Source organism: Aotus nancymaae, unplaced genomic scaffold (genome assembly GCF_030222135.1).
Source record: "Aotus nancymaae isolate 86718 unplaced genomic scaffold, 86718_ANA_hifiasm-v0.15.2.pri h1tg000065l, whole genome shotgun sequence".
Classification (NCBI taxonomy): Eukaryota; Metazoa; Chordata; class Mammalia; order Primates; family Aotidae; genus Aotus; species Aotus nancymaae.
Window position 1 is genome coordinate 6,050,039 of NW_026988480.1, and position 16,973 is coordinate 6,067,011.

Consider the following 16,973-nt stretch of genomic DNA (forward strand, 5'->3'; position numbering starts at 1 on the left):
AAGTATGTTCTAACCTTTACATGAGGACTCTATTCTTTAACTCCCATTACCATGTAATGGCAGTTATATTGTGCGGTTCCCACATTAAAGAAGACCTGAGAAGGTATCCCTAAAAGCGTGAGCTTAAAATGAAAGACTGCCATATTAAATTTGTTGTTCACATTAGTCTCAGTGAAGACTATGAAAATGCTGGCTATAGATGTCCTTTCCCATTTATCTAAATATAAACTGCTCAGGAAACAATACTTTCCATTAAAAGTATTTTTAATTAATTGGCCCAGCTTTTAAAATGAAGAAGCCACATTAAAAATAGGATATATTTTCCTATGTTATGGTTTGCCCCTTTATAAATCCAAGTAGATAGGAGGAAAGAAGACAAACTTCGCATCTCAGTATGAATTATTCAATTTATTTGAATGATTTTTCTTTACAAAACCCAAACCCATTCATAGGGAACAGTTTGGCAATTTTGTGGTTTTCGAGATTGTAGTTCTCTTAAAGTGCCGGTATTTTAAAATAGCGTTCTTGTCATTTTACATACTTTTGTGATGGAGTGCTGTTTCGTTATATAATTTTGACTTGGATTCTTTCCATTTGCATTTGTTTATGTAATTTCAGGAGGAATACTGAATATCTGAGTCCTGGATGATACTAATAAACTAATAATTGCAGAGGTTAAAGAAAAAAACAGGAGTTTTGTTTTTGTTTTAGGTTTTATTTTATATTTTTTAGCAGTAAACTGCCTAATGGTGGATTGAATGTGGGCAACATTTATACACTCCATCACCAGTGATACTTGAGGTAGACATTGCAGGGATCCTTAGTAACTCCATGCTATCAGTGCGAACTGATGTCTAGCTCCCTTCCTCCTCCCTAGCCTCAGGGAGACTGGATATTTTTCATTTTCATTACCTCAGCTACTTAAGGCATTACATCTTCACACTGTGCCCAGTGATAGGCAAAGGTAGCAATAGTGGACAGTTTTTCTGTCCTGTGACCTTCATGGCCACATCTGAAACACTGAGGACATGGCCTTCCTGAGGCCTACATAACTTTTGCAGCCCGCTTCCTGATCATATGAGTCCTGCAGCTAAAGGATCAGCTTAGAGATTGGCTAATCACAGACTACTGCCCATCAGACATGGTAGAATTCTGGTCTGTTTGCTTCCGGTCAACTCTATTTCCTTGTAGGCACAACCAAAATATTGTATAGACATATTGCAAAAGTCTAAAACTAGCTCCATTTTATCCACTGGCCTTGATTCTCTGTTCATTACCCCAGTCTTTAAATTAATGACCACTATGTACAAGCATAAGAAAGTAGAGTCTCAAGTACAAAAGCACCCTATTTAATCTGATTTTTGCTACCAAGCTCACCCTTTAGTCTGGTAGAGAATGTAAATAGAAGATGCTTGAAAAGGTTATATGGTTCTATCTTATCAGCAGGAAATACTACTTAGAAGCAGTAAGCAAGTATTCTTGCAATGCTTTACTACACTTTAGGTGATAGGATTTGGTAAGTCCTTACTTCTTTTCTTTCTCAATGTTCTGACCACCACTTCTACCTAATCTCCTGGCTCTATTATAGGAGGTAGGACAAAGCCATGTGAATAAACTAATACAGGTCAACATTTACCAGTTTTTATGCACAATTATTATGCATGTGTGCAGTTCTATGAAATTTTACCAAACGTGTGGATTCAAGTAACCATTGCCACAATCAGGACTCAGCAGTATTCCATAATTACAAACTCCCTCATGTCAACCTTTAATGGCAGGTGCCACCATGGTCCTCAGTGGCCTGCTCTACAGAGGATATTGGTAGCTTTCAGCACTGAGGTAACCAACAGTCATTGCTACCATAAACCCCTCATACAGGGAGATGCTGTGTATTTCTCTCCCAAAAAGGAGCAACTTTTGTGCTGCCCGGAACCCAGGCCACCACCCTTCTAAATCTACGCATGCTCCAGACTCTGGAGTGGCAGCTGCTCCATGCCCCAAGCTTCAGATCAAAGCTCCACATCACACCATGTGTGCCACCATGACTTGTTAGGCTTGTATGTTTTGTAGATACAGGCTTTCATCACGTTTCGCTGGCTGGTCTCAAACTCTTGAGCTCAAGTGATCTTCTAGCCTCGGCCGCCCAGAGTGCTGGGGTTATAGGCGTGAGCCCCCACACCCAGCTGCTTTTGTCTTTATTTACCATTTTTATTGTTTATTTTCTTCTTATGCATATGATTTGTATGTGGTATGTGTAATGAAAAGGTTTTTGAGTGAAAGGCATCAAAAATCTATTGTTATGGGTTAGAATTCAATACAGGTCTCCTGTAGAAAGGCTTGTCCTGTGGGAGCATAGCCTGGGCTGGACTTCTTTGGTGGGTTTTGCTTCATACAGAGCACATAAGGAGGGGCTTTCTAAGCCTGCCTTGACACCAGACAATGTAAGCTCATGGGCCCACAGTTTAGAGGAATGCCAGGAAAACTGGTCCTCTGGACTTGGATGACCTTAAGGAAGCTCTCAGGTCCAACCAGCTCACTGTCTGGCAATGCAGAGAAAGCTCCCAGGGTAATCATCAGAAAACCCTTCTTATTTATGCAGGGTCTTTGAACATCCCACTTAACTACATTTCTAAAAATCACACCTGAGAGTCTTTGTCTTGGAATAGAGGAGCTTAACCAAGTTGTCATTTTTGTTGATGTTTTGATTTAAAATCTGTTATACTAATGCATTTTTCCTGTATTTTGGAGGAGTTGATATATTTAGCCATATTACTTTTTTTCTTCTTCACTGTTTCTTTCTACTAATATATAAATATTAAATTTTAGATATAAGTTATTGCATATAGGCTTTTAAATGACATAGTCAAATGCATATTTATTCTAGGCAATGATAAAGATGATAGAGTATTTATTAACAATAAATAAGACTCATTAAAACTTTACTGATTGCCAGATAGTGTATTTTAATAAAAAGAGCTGTGTATCAAACAAATTAATCCTCACAACATATCAAGGAAGTCAATAGTATTACTATAACTAGTAATATAATATTGATATGTCTACTACAGCTTTCTTTTGGTTAGTACTTTTGTGATATATTTTCCTCAATGTTTTCTTTTCTTTTTGAGACAGAGTTTCGCTCTTGTTACCCAGGCTGGAGTGCAATGGCACGATCTTGGCTCACCGCAACCTCTGCCTCCTGGATTCAAGCAATTCTCCTGCCTCAGCCTCCTGAGTAGCTGGGATTACAGGCGCGTGCCACCATGCCCAGTTAATTTTTTTTTGTATTTTTAGTAGAGACGAGGTTTCACCATGTTGACCAGGATAGTCTTGATCTCTTGACCTCGTGATCCACCCGCCTCGGCCTCCCAAAGTGCTGGGATTACAGGCTTGAGCCACCGCGCCCGGCCCTAATGTTTTATTTTCAAAATTTCCATGTCCAAAAGCTATTTCTGTAATAGGCAGCACATGGTTAGTTTTTTAATGCAGATTGACAATATTAATCTTTTAATTGGAATATTAAATGTAAGATTTCCTATCATTGGGTTTGCATTCATCATGTTACTTTGTGTTGTCCATTTGAATATATTATGTTATGATACTTTTTATCTGTTTTTGCTTTCTTTGAAATGATAAAGTATTTATTAATTTTTAAAATCTATTAACTTATTTGCATATTATTTCTCTATTATTTTATTGTTGTCTGAAGACCACAGATTGCATCATTGGCTTATTACACTCTAATAAATTTTTGCTTTTATTACTTTTCCAATAAAGCTGGAATCTTACAAGACTTAAAACCATTGGGTTACTCCTTTACCATTTTTTGCAGTATTGCTGCCTGTGTTTCTAATACTACATACAATAAAACCTTCACAATGTGCCTACTTCTTTGCAAATTTTGGTACTTTCTTTTCTTTCAGGTGTTTCTGTGCTTCAACACTCTGATGTCATTTTATTTCTTACAGAACTCTCTCATATATTCCTCTTAAGATGGGCTTGTGGCTGGGTGCTCGCCTGTAATCCCAGCACTTTGGGAGGCTGAGGCGGGTGTATCACCTGAGGTCAGGAGTTTGAGACCAGCCTGACCAATATGGTGAAACACTGTCTCTACTAAAAATACAAAAATTAGCCAGGTGTGGTGACTTGGGAGTCTGAGGCAGGAGAATCACGTCAACCCAGGAAGCGGAGGGTGCAGTGAGCCAAGATCATGCCCTGCACTCCAGCCTACGTGACTGAGTGAGACAACGTCTCAAAAAAAAAAAAAGATGGGCTTGCTGGCAATAAATTCTCTTTTTCTTTGTTTACTGTGATTTTTATTATATATTCAATTTGGAAGAGTATTTTCCTGGCTCTAGAATTCTAGATTGGCAGTTATTTTTCTTTCAGAATGTGAAACATGTCATTCTGCTATCTTCTTGCTTCTGTATTTTGTGTTGTTAGTAAATAAGTTGTCAGTTTTATTATTCTATCCCTGCAGGTAACGCATACTTTTTACCACTTCTTGGAGAGTCCAGTATTTCTTTAGTAGTCAGTTTTCTGAGATGCCCTGCAATCTCAGCAGCTCCGTTCTCAAATGGACTCAGGAAGTATCATTTTGTTTCTTATCCAGATTTGCCCCATTATTAGGATGAGAGACCATTACTTCTAGCTTTATATGTCCTGGTTAGAGGCAGAAGTTTTTATGAAACAGATTATTAAATCACCTATAAGTCAAAAAAGAAATTGCAAGTGAAATTAGAAAATGTTTGGCCAGGTGCAGTGGCTAAAGCCGGTAATTCCAGTGCTTTGGGAGACTGGGGCAGGAGTATCACTTGAGGTGAGGAGTTCAAGACCCACCTGAGCAACATGGTGAGACCCCCATTTCTAAAAAGAAATTTAAAAATTAGCTAGGTGTGGTGACACACATGGGTAGTCCCAGCTACTTGGGAGGCTGAAGTGGGAGGATTGCTTCTACTCAGGAGTTTGAGGTTGCAGTGAGCTATGATCATTCCACTGCACTCCAGTTTGGGCAACAGAGTGAGACACACACACATATATATACACACAATATTTTTAACTGAATGATAATAAAAACACAGAATGTCAAAGCAATACTTTAAGGGAAATATGTAGCTTTCAACGTTTTCATTAGAAAATAAATAATTATAAATGTAAACTAGTAAAAGTCATAGATTCTTAGAATAACAAATGTAATGCTTTTATAAAAGAAACACATTTAATATATTAAATGATAGAGTAAACACATACAAGATTAAAACTAATTACAAAATTCAAGGAACAATAGTCTGAATTAAGCCAACTCTTGCAACCTTCTCTTAAATATTATGATGTCTTCTACTAGCTGACCCTATCACAGATGCCTTTTTCTACCTCTGCTTCCAAACAACTTTTATCTTCCTCCCCATTACCAGTTGAATGGGTGACAGCATCTCAAACTTAGCATGCCCAAAGCTGAGCTGTGGTTGCTGCTCACCCCCTAGTGTCTGCAATATCTTCCCCTCATGCATCCCCCTCTTCACAGAATATATAAATCCACTCTTCAAGTGGACCAAGCCCCCAAACTCAGCCATCCTTGAACCTATTTCTCCTTGTGCACACCTTAGCACATGTAAACTAGCACACCCCACTGGCTGTAACTTCCAGAAGTGTTTAGATTCTCACCCCTGCTAGGTGCCTCCCCTGTTAGCACCCATACTTTGAATGCTAGTTTCTTATCTAGTTTCCCTGCCTCTCCCCTGCCTCTTGGATTATATTATCAACTAGCAGACAGAGTGATTACATTGAAACTCATCAAGTTAAGTCAACCTCTTTTAGAAGTCTTCAGTTACATCCTATTTTATGGAGAATAAAAAGCAAAATGCATATGCCCTCATGTCTGGTTCCCGTGGGAGGTCATCAACCTCATCTTCTGCTGCAGATCCACCGGCCAGTTTCACTTCAGCCATGCAGGCCTCTTAGCACCCTGGAGCAGATCAGTCTCACTCTCACATCAGCCCTTCACATATGCTCTTCCTGCTGCCCAGACACCTGCTCCTTGGTCCCATCTCTGCATAACGCACTTTCTCAGGTCTTTCTTTTTTTTCTTTCTTTTTTTTTTTTTTTTTTTTTGAGATGGAATTTTACTCTTGTTACCCAGGCTGGAGTGCAATGGGGTGATCTCGGCTAACCGCAACCTCCACCTCCTGGGTTCAAGCAATTCTCCTGCCTCAGCCTCCTGAGTAGCTGGGACTACAGGCGCACGCCACCACAATGCCCAGATAATTTTTTTTGTATTTTAAACGGGTTTAAAAGACAGAGTTTCACCATGTTGACCAGGATAGTCTCGATCTTTTGACCTAATGATCCACCCGCCTCGGCCTCCCAAAGTGCTGGGATTATAGGTGTGAGCCACCACGCCCGGCCTTCAGGACTTTCTTAATGTCACCTTCTCTAAAGTGGCAATGCCCCACCTTTACGTGCCACATTTATGCCTCCATTCCCTGCTTTATTTCACATCTTAGTAGTCAACATTATTCCTGGTTTTTGTTTTCATGGTCTATGTCCTCCACAGAATGGGAACTGCTCAAGGGTGGGCACTGCAGTTTGTTGTGTTCACTGCTCTGCCTCAGCCTGTTTGAACACTAATGGGTACATGCTTGGAATTCAATAAATTGAATTGGCTGATTGGCTGAATGAATTTTTTTTTCAGCTCTGCTGGAGGTTGAACATGCCTCATTGCCTAGATTGTGTGGGTTTTGACACAGCCTGAGGACAAATATCTAGTAAGTGTAGAGCCAGCCCTTAATTCCCAGTGTGTCAGAAGAAACCCAGGTTTGTCACACTGGATTTTCTCCATTTATCATCATGATAATTTCCCCAGAGTTAATTCTGGTAGAAAGTTAATGACAAAGGCAGTAGGATTGGACTGAATATAGTCCCTTGGACAGAGGAGGGATTTTTTTAAATTAAGCTTTTTCACTGTCTTTATGAGAATCCTTCTTAGATTCTAACAAGGACTCTGGCCACTACTGCATTGTCACAACAAAATGAAGATGACATCAAGCGTGGGAGCAGTGGCACATGAAATAGCTCTAAATGACCTGAACCTTGCTGAGCCCATTAAGAGCTAGAAAGTTGTGGTAATAAGTGCAGCTCCATCAGGACACCTGCATTATTCTCTGCAGGAATTCTCAGTACATCCCTGAAGGAAGGAAAGGGCAGCTTCCTGAGCTCCATGCCCTTGTCAAGGAGACTGGCAGTGTAAGAGTAGGAAGAAGGAGAGAATAGTCTTCTCATTTCTACAGGTCTAACTCCCTTTCCTCCTTACCTATGAGTTAAGAGACCTAAGAGGTAGAGATTTCTACAAAGAGAAAATAAATAGCTCAAATTAGACGAGGAAACATTCTAGAAGCTGTAAGTTTTTTGTATGAAAACATTATGAATTTTAGAATTAAATTATTAGTGTACTAAAAACGTTAATATATAACTAAATGTAGATATTATTCTGAATATTAATGAGGGGAAATTAAGACGACACGAGTTTCGCTATGTAATCTTCTGGATTGCCATAGCAAAGGAAGCCCTCAATAGTGATTTCAGCACCTTTTTTTATATAACAGGGTTTTTTGTTTCTATAAAAGGCCTAGGTATTTACATAGGTCTTCTCTCCCCAACTTGCACATATTTAAATTCATTTGTAAGAAGGCATTTCCAGGCATCACTTCTTTCTCCTAACAAATATTAGAATATCCACAATACAATTTTACAAGAGTTGCCCAAACTCGAAGTTGACCTAGAAGTTCTTCATCAGAGCAATGCTTTTATAGCTGCTTTTGGAGGAATCAGAAATGCATTCCTGTTGTAGAATTTCCAATTAGTGTGATTAAATAAAGACTTTGCTGCTACGTCTCAAGGGTGCATAAAAATCTGCTACTTGTCCCAGTCTCTACGTGGCTCAGCACATTCAAAGGAGGGATATGAAGAATGTCACCCTGGTCAATTAGCCAACAATGAAATGCATGCAAAACATAATAAAAAGAATTCCTCAATAGCATTCAATACTATCGTCACTGGCAACAGAAACTTTTTAAGTAAAATAATACATGGCAAACTATTAGTTGTAGAAACTAAATATATTGTAAATATATTTATGTATTTCTAGTATTTCTATCAACCACTCATACACTGATTCATTTTTAAACAATATTGACTGAGTGTTACTTATGCATCAAGCACTGGGTAAAGGCCTTTGATTCTGTGACAAGCAAACAAGACCATCTCTGCCCTCACGGAACATGAAGACTATTAGGGGAGATAGAAAATAAACAGGCGAATGAACAGATAAAAAGGGGACCTTAAAATTTCAGCCTAAAGTGAATGAGAAAGGGTGTTTTAATCTCCCTCATAGAAAATTCCAAATAAAATACGTAAGTACTCCTCTTTCTATGACACAAAGTACAATTTCTTTCCCTTTAAGAGTGGACTGGATTTAGAAACGTATTTTTATAAAATGAAATAGAGAAAAAAGTGTATTAACTTTGGAGAGAAGAAAGATAGCAGATATCACCTTAACCAAGGGGTCCATAAAGTTAACATCACCAGTGATGAGTCCTGTTGATCTCACAGCCTCCAGGATATCATGTGTTGATAAGCATACTTCATTCTGTGGTATTCTTCCCCCAAACCCATAACCCTAGTCTAATTATGAGAAAATGTTAAACACAGATTCAAGATGTGTTTCGGAGGCGAGTCTCATGAGGTTGGATATGGGTTGTCTAGGTAGGGAGGTGGAGCAGTAAAGCTTGTCCCACTGGTTTCTAGATAAAGCTGCCAGTTTTTGTTGGTTTTATTATTTTTGTAGATAAAATGGGTTTGAGACTGTTTTGGTTTGGAAATCTGATTGTTGAGATACTGAGGCATATATGATCATGAAACACCAGGTAGATACCTAGACTTGCTATGTCCATGTGGGAGTTTTTATGATAGAAAAGTCATTTGAAAACAGGAGATCCCAGGAAGGGATGAAAGGTACATTGAGGGGACAAGTGGAGAAGGGAACCAACAAGCAAAGTAAAGGAGCCAGGGAAATAAAGGCTGAGAAGTAATAATAATAATAAACTAGACAAGAAATAATCCAAGAAAGAAGAGTCTTTCAGGAACAACAGAATTAGCAGCCATGTTGAATGCAGTCCAGAGGTTGAAAAGGGAGGAAGATGAGCCATACAACTTGTCAGAGGGCAGAACAAATGACTTTTCCCGGACAATGTCAAAGGAGTGGCCTGAGAAGAAGCCAGATTGGCCTGAAGAAGTCAGAGGTGGAAGCAGTGAGGCAACACCCAGGACTGAGCAGAAGATTGAGACAGCAGACAGGTAGGGACAAGGGCCCAAGGTAACACCTCTTATTGTCATGGGTTTATGTTTGCATATTTGTTTTGTATTGTTTTTGTAAGATGTGAAGTGTAGGGCATGTGTATTGCTAACATCTGACCCAGCAATCCCATTACTGCGTATATACCCAAAGGATTATAAATTGTTCTGTTATAAAGACATATGCACATGGGTATGTTCATTGTGGCACTGTTTACAATAGCAAACACCTAGAACCAACCCAAATGTCCATCGATGATAGACTGGACAAGGAAAATGTGGCACATATATGCCATGGAATACCATGCAGCCACATAAAACGAAGAGTTCATGTCCTTTGTAGGGACATGGATGAATCTGGAAACCATCATTCTCAGCATACAGACACAAGACCAGAAAATCAAACACTACATGTTCTTACTCATAGGCATGTGTTGAACAATGAGAACACATGGACACAGGGAGGGGAGCATCACACACTGAGGTCTGTTGTGGGGGGAAGAGGAGGGACAGTGGTGGGTGGGGAGATTGGGGAAGGATAACATGGTGAGAAATGCCAGATATGGGTGACAGGGGGATGGAGGCAGAAAACCACCTTGCCATGTATGTACCTATGCAACAATCCTGAATGATCTGCACATGTACCCCAGAACCTAAAGTACAATAAAAAAAAAAAAGAAAGAAAAGAAAATGACCCAGCAATGAGAAGAAATTTCCACACGCCATGCTGGGATTTAGTGTCACAGGCTCACGTACACTTTGATGGGGCATACATGATGATTCTTTTTTAAGAAACAGTCACAGGAATTAATCATGTTGCCAAAGAAATTTGTGTCTTGATTGGTTTTAAGAAAAATATAACTTGGCAAACTAAGGCGCTTAAGGCCTCTAATAATGAAAGGTAGTAACTCATTTTGTTTCATAATGCTTTATTTTAGTTTCATGTTGGCTGCCATGAAACTATACCCCATATAATAATTTTCATAAATGCATTAATTTATTTGAAAGTTTTTTGCTTTTTCTTTCTTTTCTGAGCCTTTTATTTTTATGACAATGGCCATTTTATTAATCTCTTGATTTACATGTTTCTGATTAGAGCTTCCCTAACGTAGCCCCAAAGAGTCAGCATATAAATAAAGTAGTTGAGGTTGTAGAAACTCATTTAACCATTGAGTGATTTAAATATCCCTGACTCTAAGCCATCAGGATAAATCACTTGAAATGTACAATTGAATATGAAATATTTATAAATTATTTCAAAGAATAGAAAAATATCTAAATGATGCAATTAATTTATAGTATTCATTTTTTCTTAAGGATTTTACTTGAGGAAGTGAACGAGCCACTGATGCATAGTGTTTTCTTACCACACTGAAGAATTTTAATGCTCTATTAACTGTAAACTTTTTACACCAGTCATGAAAAATATGCTGTTCTTAATAATTAAGCAGAAACACATTAATCAAATTTACTTTTGCTTTTATTCATTTGATACGTGATTATACAATTGTATGGTTGTATCTGATTTAGAAAGAATTAGAATTAGTTGAGAAAATAAGGCTCTACTCTGTGCAAAATTAATGTGCATATGGTACTGGAAATTTCAACATGATGAGAGTTCTTATGAAAATAAATATGATAATGATACTCACATTAGCATTATATGACATCTTGTAATGACTTACTATGTGTCAGGTGCCACACTAAGTGATAAATGAAGGTTTTTATCTAATCTAATCTTCCCCCAAACCCTATCAGGTTAGTGTTGTTCTTATTTCTATGTGACCAGTGAGGGAACTGAGATAATAATTATTCTCTTCAAATGTACACAGCTAATAAGTTTCAGAAACTAAACTTGAATTCAGGCAGCTTCATGAAACATGAAAATAAATTTTCTACAAACAATAACCAAAAATCTAGACTCTGTCTCGTGCTCTTTACCCCTAGGTCCTGCCTGAGATGAGGTCTATGGCCTTACCCTACAAACTAGTCACCTTGGTTCAAATCTGTTTACTTCATCTTCCAACAGAGGTGACTGAGGCAGGGGGATTATTTTGTGCATGCTGCTGCAATGTAAGCCTCCAGTGGCCTTCGGTTATGCTAGCTGATGCTGTACCTTCTTGTAGGGGTAGCCAATGCTCTGAATAACCTTGCTCCTGACTCCCTTTCTAGTCTAAAATCCTGCTGTGTAAATTCTTGAACATAGTTATTTATATACAAATAGACAATTTGATCTCCACCTCCAATGTTCTTTCAAATTGTGCACATTGGACACTGCTACTTAGGCTTCCAGACTCAGATTAAATGTAAACTCAAAAAAGCCATCCCAGATTTCCCCCAGAAGTGTCATGTCTTCTCCCTCAATATCCCATTGCAGCTTATTTATGTCAGCATTTTGGCTTTTCTAAAACACTAACGTGAGGATTAGTAACATGACTTGGGATGCAGTTCTATTCATATTTATAGCACTAAGGCCCAACACAGACTGGCTTGGTGTCAAACTCAATAAACACATTCTGAATGCTTTTTGAAGGGAAGAAGTTGTTGTTGACAAGGATCTTGGGGAGCCGGGGATCAGATTGACTGAGTCAGCTTTCAAGCAGAAGTAAATGATATAAAGAGCAGAAGTGAGAGAAGCTAGAGAACCACAGCTCATGCAGGTGGCGTGGCACCCACTCACTCCCTTCACCATGGCCAGGTACATTGCTGACTTCCTCTCTTAAACACCTGTGCTTTTCTGCCTGAAGTCTTCTCCTGGCCACATGAACATGCTCAAGCCAAGCACTGGGAAGGCCAGAAGCACCATATATGCTCCAGAGAGTAGCCCTCAACCAATGAAGGATCCATGCCTGGGCTTTCTTGCCTCCCAGCTTGGATAACTAAGGATTGTTTTGCTCAGGACCCCAGTGGGATATTCCACAGTAACATACTCACTAACGCACCTGGCTGTGGGCTTTTCTTTCTTTCCTGCCTCACTTTCTCATGACAAGGATCACTTCCTAAATATAAATTACTTGATGTTAAATTCTTACCTCCAGGTCAGCTTCTGTGAAAACCCAAACTGAGATAGGTAGCTCAGCAAATGCACTCAACTGTTGAAGGAACACTAGCTCACCCTGACATGCTCATCCATCAAGCTATGCATTTTTGTTAGAGTCAGTGTAGAGGACAACGCTTCAAGCAGGTGAGCACACGCAAGAAAAGCAAAATTGACAGGATCTGATGAATCCAGGACCTAAGTTATCTGCTGATAGGACTACCTTATGATGCCTTAGCAATATCACTGGTAATATTTCCTAACACATAAAAACAAATTCTATTCCAGAGATCCCCGGAGGGCTCAGCGGCTCACTTACTGACTTCAGGTTTTCTTAATAGCCACCTACCAGAACTTCTCAGTAGCATTACTACAATGAATACTAGGAAATGTTTGCTGATTGATTTAAGAGCACGCTAAATAGTTAATTTGGAAATTTCCCTATGACCATTTTTGTAGCCATTAAGTAGCTCTGTGAATACTGCCAAGTCAGTTAACTTCACTGGGTTTAGGTCCACATGTGAAGGTTGGGGACTACTGAACACTTAGATGATATGCTTATGACATATTAAGATCATTGCACGTAACATGTGTTCAAAACATATTTGTTGAGGAATACTTACTTTTATTATTTCTGAGAACTATTATTATTTCTGGTGCTGCTTTCCATGAATATCTTAGTAGACACTAGACTTACTTTTTAAAAAATATGGGTTTTGGCTCGCCATGGTGGCTCACACCTGTAATCTCAGCACTTTGGGAGGCCTAGGCAGGCAGATCATCTGAGGTCAGGAGTTTGAGACCAGCCTGGTCAACATGGTAAAACCTCATCTCTACTAAAAAAAAATACAAAAATTAGCCGGGTGTGGTGGCACGCACCTGTAGTCCCAGCTACTTGGGAGACTGAGGCAGGAGAATTGCCTTCACCTGTAGGGCAGGGGTTGCAGTGAGCCGAGATCATGCCACTGCACTCTAGCCTGGGTAACAAAAGTAAAATTCTATTTAAAAAAAAAATGGGTTTTGATACATGAATCCTTTGTGATTATAGTTTTTGTATTATTACAAACTCCAACTTGTATTTGCCATGCATAGTGCCTCTATCTCTGAATAGAAAAACTTAAGCAATCATTGAATTACATAAAGAAATCTCTTCAATCATCAAGATAGCTTTGCCAGGTGGAAATCAGCAGGTGTTCAACTGATACCCAATAATGAAGAACAGGATGGAGATAATGTTTAGCCAATGTAAATTCAACTGTATTCATGGTTGAATTTATTTAACACGGATTTTTTTCTATCATTACTCTTAAGTTTTTCACATATATTAATAATGATTTATTTATTTATAAACATTTTTCAATTACTTCCTAATTGTCAAATGCTGTTAGCATCACAATAGATAAAGTGATGAAATAAACTAGGATCTCACCCTTAAGGAATATAAAGTCTACTGTATATTACAGAAGGCAAATAATATTATATCATGGGTTTAAAGAAAACTAGCAGTATATGGGAATAAATAATTTAGTGACAACTCTTTTAGAATGACTTGTCAGCAGAGGCCTCTCTGGGGAACTGTCATTTTAGCAGAGTGAGAAATGAGAGAGTGTGAAGTATTACTGGATTAACGCTATTGGAAAGTGAATGTAAAAGAGAAGGTGTTTGCTAAGCTCGGTTGAAGAGACAGTGGACAGACATCGTTAAATTCTTAAGGGTTTTGTCTATATAGTGAGGCTACATGCAAGTAAATTCATAAATGTCACAGCACTAGAAACTGGTGAGTGATACAAGAGGTAGAAATAATGTTTTGGGATATGGTAAAGGAAGAGAAAGTTTCCAGTTTAGAGAAGATGCTGTTATGTGAAGTTTCACATAACAGGAGGTAGGGAGAGTCAAAAGCCAAGCACGGATTTTAAGAAGAACTAGGTTGAGAGAAAATATTAGAGTGCATGTTATTAAGCTCAGTAAAGTGTGGGACTTGGAAAGGGAACAACCTGGTTGTTTGCTTTTGGTTGTAGGGTAGGATAAATGAAAGATACTAAGGGAAAAACATTTTTGTCTCCATTATCATGCCATGAAATTCTCTGCAGCATCTGACCAATAACTCTGTTCATCTTTGTAAGCTCTACTAGAATCTCCAGAATAATAGATATTCAACAATTCTAAGTTGAGTAGAAGAATGAATGTTTCATGAATAATTAGTCCAAAGACTAGATTTCAGTTGGGTTTCTAAAATCCACTGCATTCCACTTGAGTGGCATTAGGCAAGTACATTAACTTCTGAGTTTCAACTTCAGTATGAAATTGCAGTTGTTAAAAAATGTCTGCCATTTTCCAAAGACTAATTACTCAAGTGAGTGAAGACAAAATCGAAATATTTTCAGATATTAAAAGGCACACAAAATGTCTTTATACATAGTCTTTATGAAAAAGAAATAGAGGATATTCTCTGGTACAACTCTACGGTTATAAGTCTCAATAAGATTTCATCCCTGTTTTAGGTATCCATCTAGAAGGAAAAATATAAAACAAGGGTAGTTATAAAATACCATCTATAGAAGAAACATGTGATATTGTAAAGCTAAGGTAAACTAAATATGTAACTATTATTTCTAAAAGGTAAAGAAACATGCAAATACTTATGTGTATGTCTATATCTACTTTCGCATCTGTATGTATATACCTATATCGTCTATCTCATTGATCCATACAGAGATCAATTTACTGAACTATAACTAGATTCCCGATTCTAAATCTACATATTTTTTAAGTTCCAAGAATGTTTTCTTATTTTTTCTTTGCTTTTCAAGGCTTAGTTTTCATGCTATTAGAATACCTACACTAACTAAAGTGACAGACCTCGTATAGTGTGCATATTACATGTATGGAGATATCATTCAGGGACCAAGACAATTAAACCAAGAAAGAACGGAGTGGTGAATTTTTCAGCAGCACTGAGACCTAGGGGCTTGCAGTCTATGGCTAGTGTGTAGTTAAATAAGCACAGCATGCCATTAAAATGCATTTATTGGCAGTGGCCAATGCTTTTGAAAGATTCTAAGTGTCACTAGGGTTGAAAAAGAAAGGCCTTAATTTGCCATTTGAGCTAAGGAGCCCAGAAATCACACAACCCAGACTGTTAACCTTAGCATTTCTATGAAATATTTGGGGGCAGTGCTCTCAAAGCACATTCAGTTAACTACCATTCAGAGAGTCACTGGAAGGTACTGTTAAAATGCAGAGAAACTTCCAAATGCAGAATCTTTGATACAGCACCTGGGGATCTACCTAAGCTTCCCAGGTAATTCTTAGAAGCACAAGAGTTTAATAACAACAATTCTAGAAATTCTACCAGTTATAATTTATGATTATATGGATTTTTTCTTATTTTCTCTTGTGGATTTTTAAATTATAGTAGTATAATGGAGCTACAATTTCCTGCACTTTGAAATATCTTTGATGTTTACTTATCTTTCCATCTTTCATCAAATAGCTTGTTTCAGCTAGGTTGATTTAACAAATAATACTTAGGGCTCCAGAATGTGGGAAGGTGTATTCTTCAGCATGGGTACTACTTTACAAAATTCTGACAGCAAAACAATATCATAGTAGTTAATGATTTAGTTTTATCTTGATTACAGAGAGTTACAGATGTCACCAATGCTTCAATGTTCCTATTTTTCACTTAGAAAATCTGTACATATTTGCTTAATACCTGTGTAGTCCGCACCAATGTCCTCACAAGACGGTTTACGGCAAAAGTAGAAATGTTTTATAGGGAGATACATAAAGTAACTATATCAGCAAAGGCTTTCTGAATCCTGGAAAAGGAGGTTGCATTGATGATCCTAGGGAAATCTGTGAACTTTAGAGAACTTTCAAAAGTCTCCAAATAAATCTACATTATGCATATCTAAAAGTACTTCAGCAAACACCTTGTTGAAGACAGAAAGAGAAACAAGGCAAAGAGATAAAGAATGTGTCATTTTCTAGATGGCAGTCATGAGCCACATCAGTACAAGTACTTTGCAGAGCACCTGGTGTAGAAGGGATCCCTTTTGTTATAGTAGGTAGCTAGTCAGGCATGAGAAGGCCAGGAGAGGGTTACTTCCACATCCGACCAGGAAAGTCAGGCAACCATCAGATGATGGTCAGACAGTTGTTACACTGCCTCTTTAAAATAATAACTGGTCACACCCAGTGCCAGGGAAAGGCAGTTTTCCAATAGATAAAAACACCTATAGGCAGAGCACAGTGGCTCATACCTGTAATCCCAGCATTTTGGGAGGCCGAGGCGGGCAGATCACCTGAGGTTGGGAGTTCCAGACCAACCTGACTAACATGGAGACACCCCGTCTCTACTAAAAATACAAAATTAGTTGGGCGTGGTGGCGGGTGCCTATAATCTCAGCTACTTGGGAGGCTGAAGCAGGAGAATCATTTGAACCTGGGAGGCAGAGATTGCAGTGAGCCAAGATTGCGTCACTGTACTCTGGCCTGGGCAACAAAAGCGAAACTCCATCAAAAAAAAAAAAACCTATTTTAATTGGTGATTGGCAGCTTCTCAATAAGATCTCAGAAGTTGGAT